The following is a 9,497-nucleotide window of genomic DNA, read 5'->3' as shown; positions in this document are numbered from 1 at the left end:
CCTAGTTAAATCCTCTTCTTTTACTACCAAGCACACTGGAGAGAGTCCTTTGCCATCAACCACTCCCATACTGTGCTAGTTCTTTTAATTTAACCTGTTATTAATATGCAGAATTGCTACTTCAGTTTTTAATATGTTTAAAAGAGCTGACCTCTTTTGCCTTTGCTCCAGGGCTGTCAAACAAGGGTTGGCTGGAAAATCTGTAACGCAGAGTTCTCAGCAGTGTGCACAGGAACGACAGCTTTCTCTATCACACTGCTCACACAGCTCCTGGCTTGGGAATCCAAAACTTCCATTATGCTCAAGCAGATTTTCAGGTAGAAATATAAACTGAATGAGAGAAGAGAAGGTTAGTGTTTTCCCTAACTCTGAAGTTTGTTAATCTCACCTAGACATTAATTTCTACAGAATTCCTTCTTTCTCCTCCTCCAAGACATCTATACCAAGTGTACATGCAAATCAATGAACTATGAAGCCAGTTAGATATTTAGCACAAATTCAGCAAGGAGGAAAGAAAACAGAAATCATTTTCTCCATTAGTGCCAGCACAGGCTCCTGGTTACATATCACAGTCACACCCATTGAAGTGCTTTCTCACTGTTCTCTCAATTCCCCACACTGAAATGGGGACTGGCTTACACCCAGGCTACAGAGTAAACCTTCACTTAGCCATTCTTTTTCACCACCTGCACTAGACCTTTAAAATTTTGACCAAACTTTCCAAGGACAACTCCATTGCAGTCTGTGTTATAAATAACACTACATGCCTGTTCTTACCTGGGGTCTAGCTCTGTGAAAACTGAGAAGTGCAGAGCAAATGTCAGAGTCGTCGCTTAAACAGAGCAATAACATCCTGCTGGACCTTGTTTAATATATTACATATATTAATTAAAAGGCTAATCATCTTGTGGAAAGAAAAAAAAAACACCTGCACCTTGTGGTGTTATTTGAACTATAATTATTAAAGACATTTATCACTAAGGATTTATCTACACTGCTTATATGTTTAATTTAAAAGATGGAAGGGAAAAATCTAATTTATGAAAATTCCCTTTTAAATTATAACCTGTATTTATAGAATATCCTTTCTCATGAAGCATTGGCTATCTATGCATCACTGAATTTAGTTAAAGTATCCTTGATGAGAGAGAAAACAAATATAATTGACAAGCCTCGTTAAATTCCTCTTAAAACATACAGCTGTTGACTTCAATGGGAGTTGAATCAAACTCTAGATTAAAAGATGAATTACTCAAGATTAAAAAAACAACAAAACAACACCTTTTAAGGCCTGGGGACAGTTTGTTCATTTTTACACTGTATTGGCATTGTTCTTTTATTAAGTGTACAAACAGGTGGGATGGGATTCCTCTCACCTAACTTTAGACGTACAGAGTGTACAATTTGGAGCTAGTCATGCCAGACTCCCTTTATATTGCATGGAGAGAAAGAGCCTCTTTTAAGGCATGATTCATCTGACCTCTTTTAGATGTCTACATTAGAATGAGATAAATTGTGTACTGTAAGCATTTGGTATTCTTCATTGAAAATAAAGGTAATTAGAGCTGTCTACCTGGCCAGTGTTTACAATTAGTAAAATGAATACTTTCTCTGGCAGCTGAAGCTCTTTAGACTCTTTGTCAATGTTATGTAGAAGAGGACTAGCTACTGTGATGAACTGAAGCACAAATGTGTCTTTTACCTGGTATTCCATTCCTGACATTGCCTGCTCTAAACAAAAGGATAAAATAGTTTTTAGTCTATTTTAGTCTATATTACTCTTTTAGTCTATTTTAGTCAATATTACTCTTTTAGTCTATTTTAGTCTATATTACTCTTCACGTTTGTTCTTCTGACATGCCATATTCATAGCTGATCCACAATAGCCACTGATATTTAAAAGAAGGATGTGGATGGGATACTCCTCCAACTTCCACTGTTAGGAGTATTTATGCAAAAAAAGTACAGTAAGGCTCTTGCCTTATCCCAGTGCTCCTCCTGCAATAAAAGCACTCTTAGAATTAAGCGCTAGAAAAGATACAGATACGTAGATATATAACTAAGTTCTAGACAACCTGCTTCTTTGCTGCAATGGCATTTTCACTCAGCAATTTATATTAATTTACTCACTATATTCACAATTGGTGAGCCTTTTCCTCCAAAACAGAGGAAAAAATAAAATAAACCCAGAGTTTTCTCTGGGGTATTAATAACTGCACTTGCTTTGGGATTTAAACAAAGCATGATATGCTTTTAGCTCTAACAATTCAACTAAATATATAATTACATTTTTCTGGTATGCACCTTTATTTTAGATTGTAAGACTTTATTGTTTTATTTCTTTTGATTTTGTCAAATTAAAATTGAGGGTTTTTTAGACTTAGTACCTTTCTTCTTCATCTAGCATTGGAAATTAGGAGATTCTAAGGACACCAATCCCTGTTGATAATAGTTTCTATCACTGGTTATTATTCTGTAGTAGAAGGTGAGCTGGTGTATGTCATGGAACAAACTTCCTTACAATGAGTTACATTTACATCTTGCAATCAGTATACAAAGCATTGTGTATCTCTGCAAGTCTCTGTTTTGAAGACTTTGATGTGACATACATGCTATAAACCACTTGGAATTACAGAAGCATACTCTGTTGACTTTAGGAGATCAGTAGATTGAATCCCTTGCTCCAAGCAGGGCTAACTTCAATGTTAGATGTCCAGTGCCTTCCCTAGTCAAGTTTTTTGTGCCTGCAACCTCCCTAAACAACCTGTTACAGTATTGAATCAACTTTCAAATGCCCAGTCAGGCTTTGAGCCTAAGCAATATGATCTAGTGACAGATGTCCTTGCCCAGAGGAGTAGGGTTGATCTAGCTGATCTTTAAGGGCACCTTCCAACACTCCATGACTTTATGATCTTTTTTTTTTATAATGTTAAATAGGAATGTTTTGATGCAATTTATATCCATTGTTCCTTGTCATTTCATGCTGGACCTCCAGGAAGATCTCTCTGTAATCACCCACTACAAAAGTGTATAAAAGAATGAGATCCCCTTAAGCTTTTTCTCAGATTGAAAAAAAACTTTTGTCTCAGTCTCTACTCATGCACAGCCTCCTAGTCAGGCTTGTGGCTCTCCATTGGGCTTGCTCCAGTATGATAATAGGCATAATATTCCACATGCAGCCTCTTCAGTTCACAAGGAATACCCACTTTCCCTGGCCTGCTCACCACACTCTTACCCATGCAGCCCAATATGCACTTTGCTTTTGTTGCTGCAGGGGGACATTACTGGCTCACTTCCCACTTGTTCACTGTGACCCCAGATGTTTTCCTGAAAGACAACCTTCTAGCCTGCCTGCCCTCCACTTGTATGGTGGCATAGTATTTTTCATGCTCAGATAGAGCTTTAGATGATCTTTATTTGCCATTTCTTTTCATTTGGCCTTTTGTTTCCCTTCACTTGCCTTTTTGAACTTCAAGAAGTTCCTGCCAGTTAGACCTTCAGATACTCACCAAAACACTTTGAGCCTGATGATACAATAACTTTCTCATCAACCTTGTAGTTCATTTGTCCTGTCTCTCTTCAGTTTAATAACAAGAATACAAAGATGGCCTTGCTGAAGTCAAAATAACCAATGTCCATTGTTTGCCTATCACCTCAAAGCAATTATCTCATCACTGAAAGCATCCAGGTGTCTGTACTAAAGTCATGATGGCTCCTCTTAAATTGTTTTAGGATTTTTTCTTTAAAGAAAGAACGAATACATCACCCTACACTGCTACAGAAGCACCATGTGGCTTTGTTATGCACAAGTCAGATTTGGGCTAGTTTTTGTGAAAAGGGAAGTACACATATGTAGAGGGAAATACACAAAGTTGTGTCTGTACTGCCTTGTTAGTTTGGACCTGAAGTTGCATGCCTTGCCCACAGAGCAGCCTCACATATCGCTCTGTATGCACTCGTATCTTGACACCACTCTCCTTCAACTCTCACACACTTCTGTTAGCTGTAGTTGATGAGCTATGATATTTTCAAGACTGTGACACTGAAGAACATCTGGTATCAGTACTACCTGTAAATACCTGGAAATCGTTTGAGGATGGCCATTCTAACAAGACCTAATGGCAGCTTGTCATGATCACATTATCAGAACAGCTGAACAGAAGGCATAAAAGAAGGAATGTCTTCTCTAAGATAAGAAGCCCTCTGCAGCCACATAAAAAACATGTTCATGACTGCAGTTATGGATCTAGCTGTATGGCAGCTGAGACCCCAGAGACAGATCTCTTTTTTTCAAAGAATGCCCAGCTAAGGCTCCACAGCAAGTCCAACTCATATCCAGAAATGATGGCATCCTCCTATGAGCCCATTGCCCCAGGTTTCATACACATGCTCTCCAAGCATGTTTGCCAGGACATGCAAATGCTCATACTCATTCAGACCACATGTCCATCTAGTTCAGCATCCTCTTGCCACACATGGTCATAAGAAAATGCCTAAGTTAAAACAGAACAAACTAGGTGTATTTGAAGCTCTCTCAAAATGTATCTAATCTCAGCTCAGGCTTTTTCCAAAATGGTTTCTTTATTAAATAATCTTGAATTAATTTCTCTTTTATCTACTTACATAGTCGCCCCTTGAAACCTTTTGCATCCATACAATCCTTCTGCAAGGAGTTGCACAAGGTCATCTCCTTTGTATTGAAATCAGCTTCTATTAGGTCCCTAGGTGATCCTGCCTTGGCAGGGAGGTTGGACTCGATGACATCTGGAGGTCCTTTCCAACCTCTCAAGCTCTATGATTCTGTTTGATGGCACTTCTATTGGAAGAAACTGCAAAGTCAGTTCTTTTCCACTGTTTCTACACCAAAGAGAAATATAGAACATAAAGAATTACATAATCTGCCTAGAAAATATATATTCAGAATATATAAATACATTGATGTTTTCCTATTGTGTATGAATAAGTAATATAATCCATATTCCATACAGAATTTCTATTGCAGAATCATAGAATCATCAAGGTTGAAAATTGAAGGTCATCAAGTCCAACTATCAGCCCAACACCAGCATGCCCACTAAACCATGTCCTGAAGTGCCATGTCTATATGTTTTTTGAACACCTCCAGTGACAACAACTCCACCAGTTTCCTGGACAGTCTGTTCCAATGCTTGATCACTTTCAATGAAGAAATTCTTTTGAACATTCGATCTAAAATGCCCCTGGCATTACTTGAAGCTGTTTCCTCTTGTTCTATTGCTACTTGGGAGAAGAGACAAGCTCCCCCCTCACTACAACCTCCTTTCAGGCTGTTGTAGAGAGCAATGAGGTCTTCCATCAGCCTTCTCTTCTCCAGACTAAAGAAGATCAATTCCTTCAGCCATTCCTCACAGGTCATTTTCTCTAGACTCTTCATATATTCATATAAAAGCTGTAATCAAACTATGGATTTACTTTTCTTTCCTAATAAATTCTAATATTTGGGTTAGTTTTCTGATGTTTTCACAAGTTGTACATACTATATCCAAATGGTAATAGTCAGCTCAGAATTCATTTCTTTTATGCAAAAGATAACTTATATGTGAAGCTATAACTTTTTTCAAACACACATTTCTCAGCCACTCTGTCTTACAAAGGCCTTTTGTGGTCCCTCACAGTCTGCCTTTGTCACAGAGTCACAGAATGACAAGAGTTGGAAGAGACTTTTGGAGATCATAAAGTTCAACCTCCCTGCTAAACTAAGTTCCTGTAGAGAGGGTTGCATAGATCATGTCCATGTGAGTTTTTAATATCTCCAAAGAAAGAGACTCCACAACCTTTCTGAGTAGCCTGTTCCAGTGTTCTGTCATAAAGAGATGCTCCAGTCCCCTAGTCATCTTCACAGCTGTCTGCTGGACTCTCTCCCACAGTTCCTTGGCTCTCCTGAACTGGGGAGCCCACAGTTTGACACAATACTCCAAATGTAGCCTCACTGGGGCAGCACAGAGGGGGAAGAGAGTCTCCCTTGACCTGCAGGCCAGACTCTTCTTAATGCATCCCAGGATATCTTCTTGGCCACAGAGGCATATTGCTGGGTCCTGGTTGACTTGTTAACTCTCCAGGTCCTTCTCTGTGGAGCTGTGTTCCAGCAGGCCAGTCCCTAACCTATACTGGTTTGGGGGCATATTTCTCCCTAGGTGCAGGATCCTGCACTTGTCATTGTTGAACTTCATTAGATTCCTTTCTGCCCAGCTGTCCTGTCTGTCCAGGTTTCACTGAATGGCAGCACAGCCTCACGGTGCCTCAGCCAGGTTTGCCCTTATTATTCTTCACATCACAAACTTTCATACCACACCAGCAAACTTTCTCACTTCACTGCCTACTTCTTTTCCAGATCACTAAAGAGTCTAATGAACACCACAAATTACCACACAGAGCTCTAGAAAACTCCAGCAGTGACCTTCCTCTGCTGTAAGTAATGAGCCCTCCTAACCTTTTTATCCTCCTAACTTGTAACCTGTTGTTTACCAATAAAAGAACCTTTTACTTAAATTGATGATTACTAAGTTTCCTTGGAAACTGTTGATGATGGTACTGTCAGAAGTCTTCAAAACTCCAAGCAGGTTTGGTCAACTTGGCTGTCTTTGTCCAAATAATAGCTGATACCCTTCAAAAAGAGGGTTGTAAAGTAGGACTTCCCTTTTTAGAAGCCACACTGACTCTTCCAGGGTAACTTGGATCAATTCTGGTATCAGGGTAACTTGTATCAATTCACTCATCCTGCCCTTATTTGCATTTTCCACAAATTTGCCCAGAAGTCTGATGCATAATCCTATAGTTGCCTTGATTCTCTCTGAAAACAACTTTATAGCTGGTTTCTATTTGCCACATTCCAATCCTCAGGTATCTAGGACTATAGTGAGCTGTTATAGACTGTGGCAAGTCTTCTTAGAACCACTGGATGAATTAACATCTGTTACTGATGATTTGTTAGTGTTCATGTTGCAAATTTGTCAGATAAACTTTTTTGCAGTCATTTCAGTTTCAGTCAGATCTTTTTTTGGTGAAGTACTCTGGCATATGAGTTTTCCTAGTTTCCTCCACAGGGATCACAATTTTCTTCTCTGCAAAGGTCATCTGCCCTCTGCAGTGCTTTTTTTACCTTCTTGACACGTATGTGTTTAGTGCTGGCTTAGAGTCCTCTAGCTCTTTTTCTTTTTTTTTTTTTTTCTAGTCTGCTTAATTTTATTATAGGATTTATGCTTTCATTTTTTTCATTTCCTCATTTGGATATGACTTCAGTGTTTTAAAGGTTGCCTTCTTGCTTCTAATAACATCTCTTTCCTACTGTTAGTCATGCTTAGTCCTTTTTACCTTTATTCAAGCCTCTTTTAATAAGCTGCACACACTCACATATAACCTTAATATATTGAATGCATAATTCTGCCATGTCGCAGGCATTGGCCTCTGGTGATTATGTTTATGTGCATATTAGTTAAGGAGGAAGAGAAGGTTACATAGTTTCTGCCAAGAGACCAGATGTTGTACGCACTATTAGCCAGCCTATGGCTCTGACAGTCAAGACATCAGACCTACAATAAAGCAGAAACCCTGCATCATTTCAACAAAACATGTTCCTCCTCTCATTCCAAGCAGTGCTCTTATGCTCCAGAGATGTTCTTCACATACCTCTCCAGAAAACACCTCTTTGCAGCAACCTCTTAAAAACCCAACCTCTTTCTCCCTGTGAGGGATCCTGCTTGAAATCTTCTCTCCAGCCCAGAGAAAGTGCAGTCTCAATGAGCATTCAAAATGAAATCAGGAGCGACAGCCATCTGAATTATGATCCAGCAGTGTGATCAGGTGGGCAAGAAGGACATCAGCATCCTGGCCTGTATCAGAAATAGTTTGGCAAGCAGGACTTGGGAAGTGATTGTCCTCTACTCAGCACTGGTGAGGCCACACATTGAGTACTGTGTTCCATTTGGGACCCCTCATTACAAGAAAGACATTACGTTACTGGAGTGGGTCCAAAGAAGGGTAAAAAAGCTGGTGAAGAGTCTGGAAAAGAAGTTTTATGAGTAGTGGCCGAGGGAACGGACATTTAGTCTGGGAAAAGGAGGCTGAGGGGTGACCTTGTTGCTCTCTGCAATTACCTGAAAGGAGGTTGTAGTGGGGTGGCTGGCTGTCACTTCTTCCTAGTTCCACATGACAGGACAAGAGGAAATTGCCTCAAGTTGCACCAGGGGATGTTTAGATTGGGTATTAGAAGAAACTTCTTCAACAAAAGGATTATTGAATGCTGGAGGTGAAGGGTCTCTGGGTAGGTGGAAATCACAGGATCGCAGGATGTTAGGGGTTGGAAGACACCCAAGGAGATCATCGAGTCTAACTCCCCTGCCAGAGCAGGACAATACTATCTAACACGGATGACAGAGGAACACATCCAGACAGGCCTTGAAAGTCTCCAGATGTGGTGCTAAAGGACATCACTTGGCCCTAGATTTGGTAGTTAGATAATAATTGGACTCAATGTATCTCAAAAGTCTTTTCCAACCAAAAATAATTCTATGATTGACTCCTAAAAGCAAGAGAGTAAGAAGGACAGACAGCCATAAACAAACAAAAAAAAACAACAAACCAACAAAACTAAACAAAGGGGTGGCACAGAGTCCAAATACATCAAAAGCAGCAGCACAAAGTGCAAGCCCCTATTTCAGAGATCTCTCTCATGATGACTTCTTGCTGCCATGCAGTGCTAATATGCTTTTGCAATATCACCCTTACCTTTCTTCCCGTGGACAAAACCCAGGTCATACTTTGTCACAATGTCCTTTTGCCATTCTAAGGGATCCACAAGTCCGTTTCAGCAGAAATAACACTGTACTAGAAAAAGAAAATAAAAGAGCTCATATAAACATCGTGTAGGGTAGGAAGGCATTAGGATGAGAGGCAGAAGCACTAAACAGTACTTGTAAGGTGAGGAAATCTCCCATATTTGTAGGGCAGAGTCTAAAAGTAGGGAAAGGGAGCAGCCCATGCTCAAGGGGTTGGGAGGAAAAGAAAAGCAGATGAATAAGAGACTCAGAGGGAGGAAGTGCTTGAGTAAATGTGAAAAGGAGCAGTATGCAGCCACACAGGCTGCAAGATGTGACTTGTGAATGTGGTAAACCTTGAATATTGGCTTTCCTTTTGGGAGCAGGCCTAGTGCCTGTGGCAGTTTCAGGGTGGACAAAAATGGCCTACACTCTGCAACTTGCTCAGCCTGGTCTGTCTTGGCTCCCTCCTTGCCTCACAAGATGCACAGATGTGTAGCACACAAACGGGTCTAATAACACAAGCAACATTCGGATGATGAACATCCAGTCAATCTTCAAAGTGCCCTACTTCACAGTTAAAATGCCTAAATGAAAGTCCAGAGCTCTTTTGAAGTGGCAGATGCAGCTGGGTGACAGACCCTGGAGGATACTCGCTGCTCAGTGGAAATGTCTACCTGTGGCAGTGGGAACCATGCACTGCAA

The sequence above is a fragment of the Pogoniulus pusillus genome, chromosome 3, assembly GCF_015220805.1.
Source record: "Pogoniulus pusillus isolate bPogPus1 chromosome 3, bPogPus1.pri, whole genome shotgun sequence".
Classification (NCBI taxonomy): domain Eukaryota; kingdom Metazoa; phylum Chordata; class Aves; order Piciformes; family Lybiidae; genus Pogoniulus; species Pogoniulus pusillus.
Note: the sequence above shows the minus strand (reverse complement) of the source record.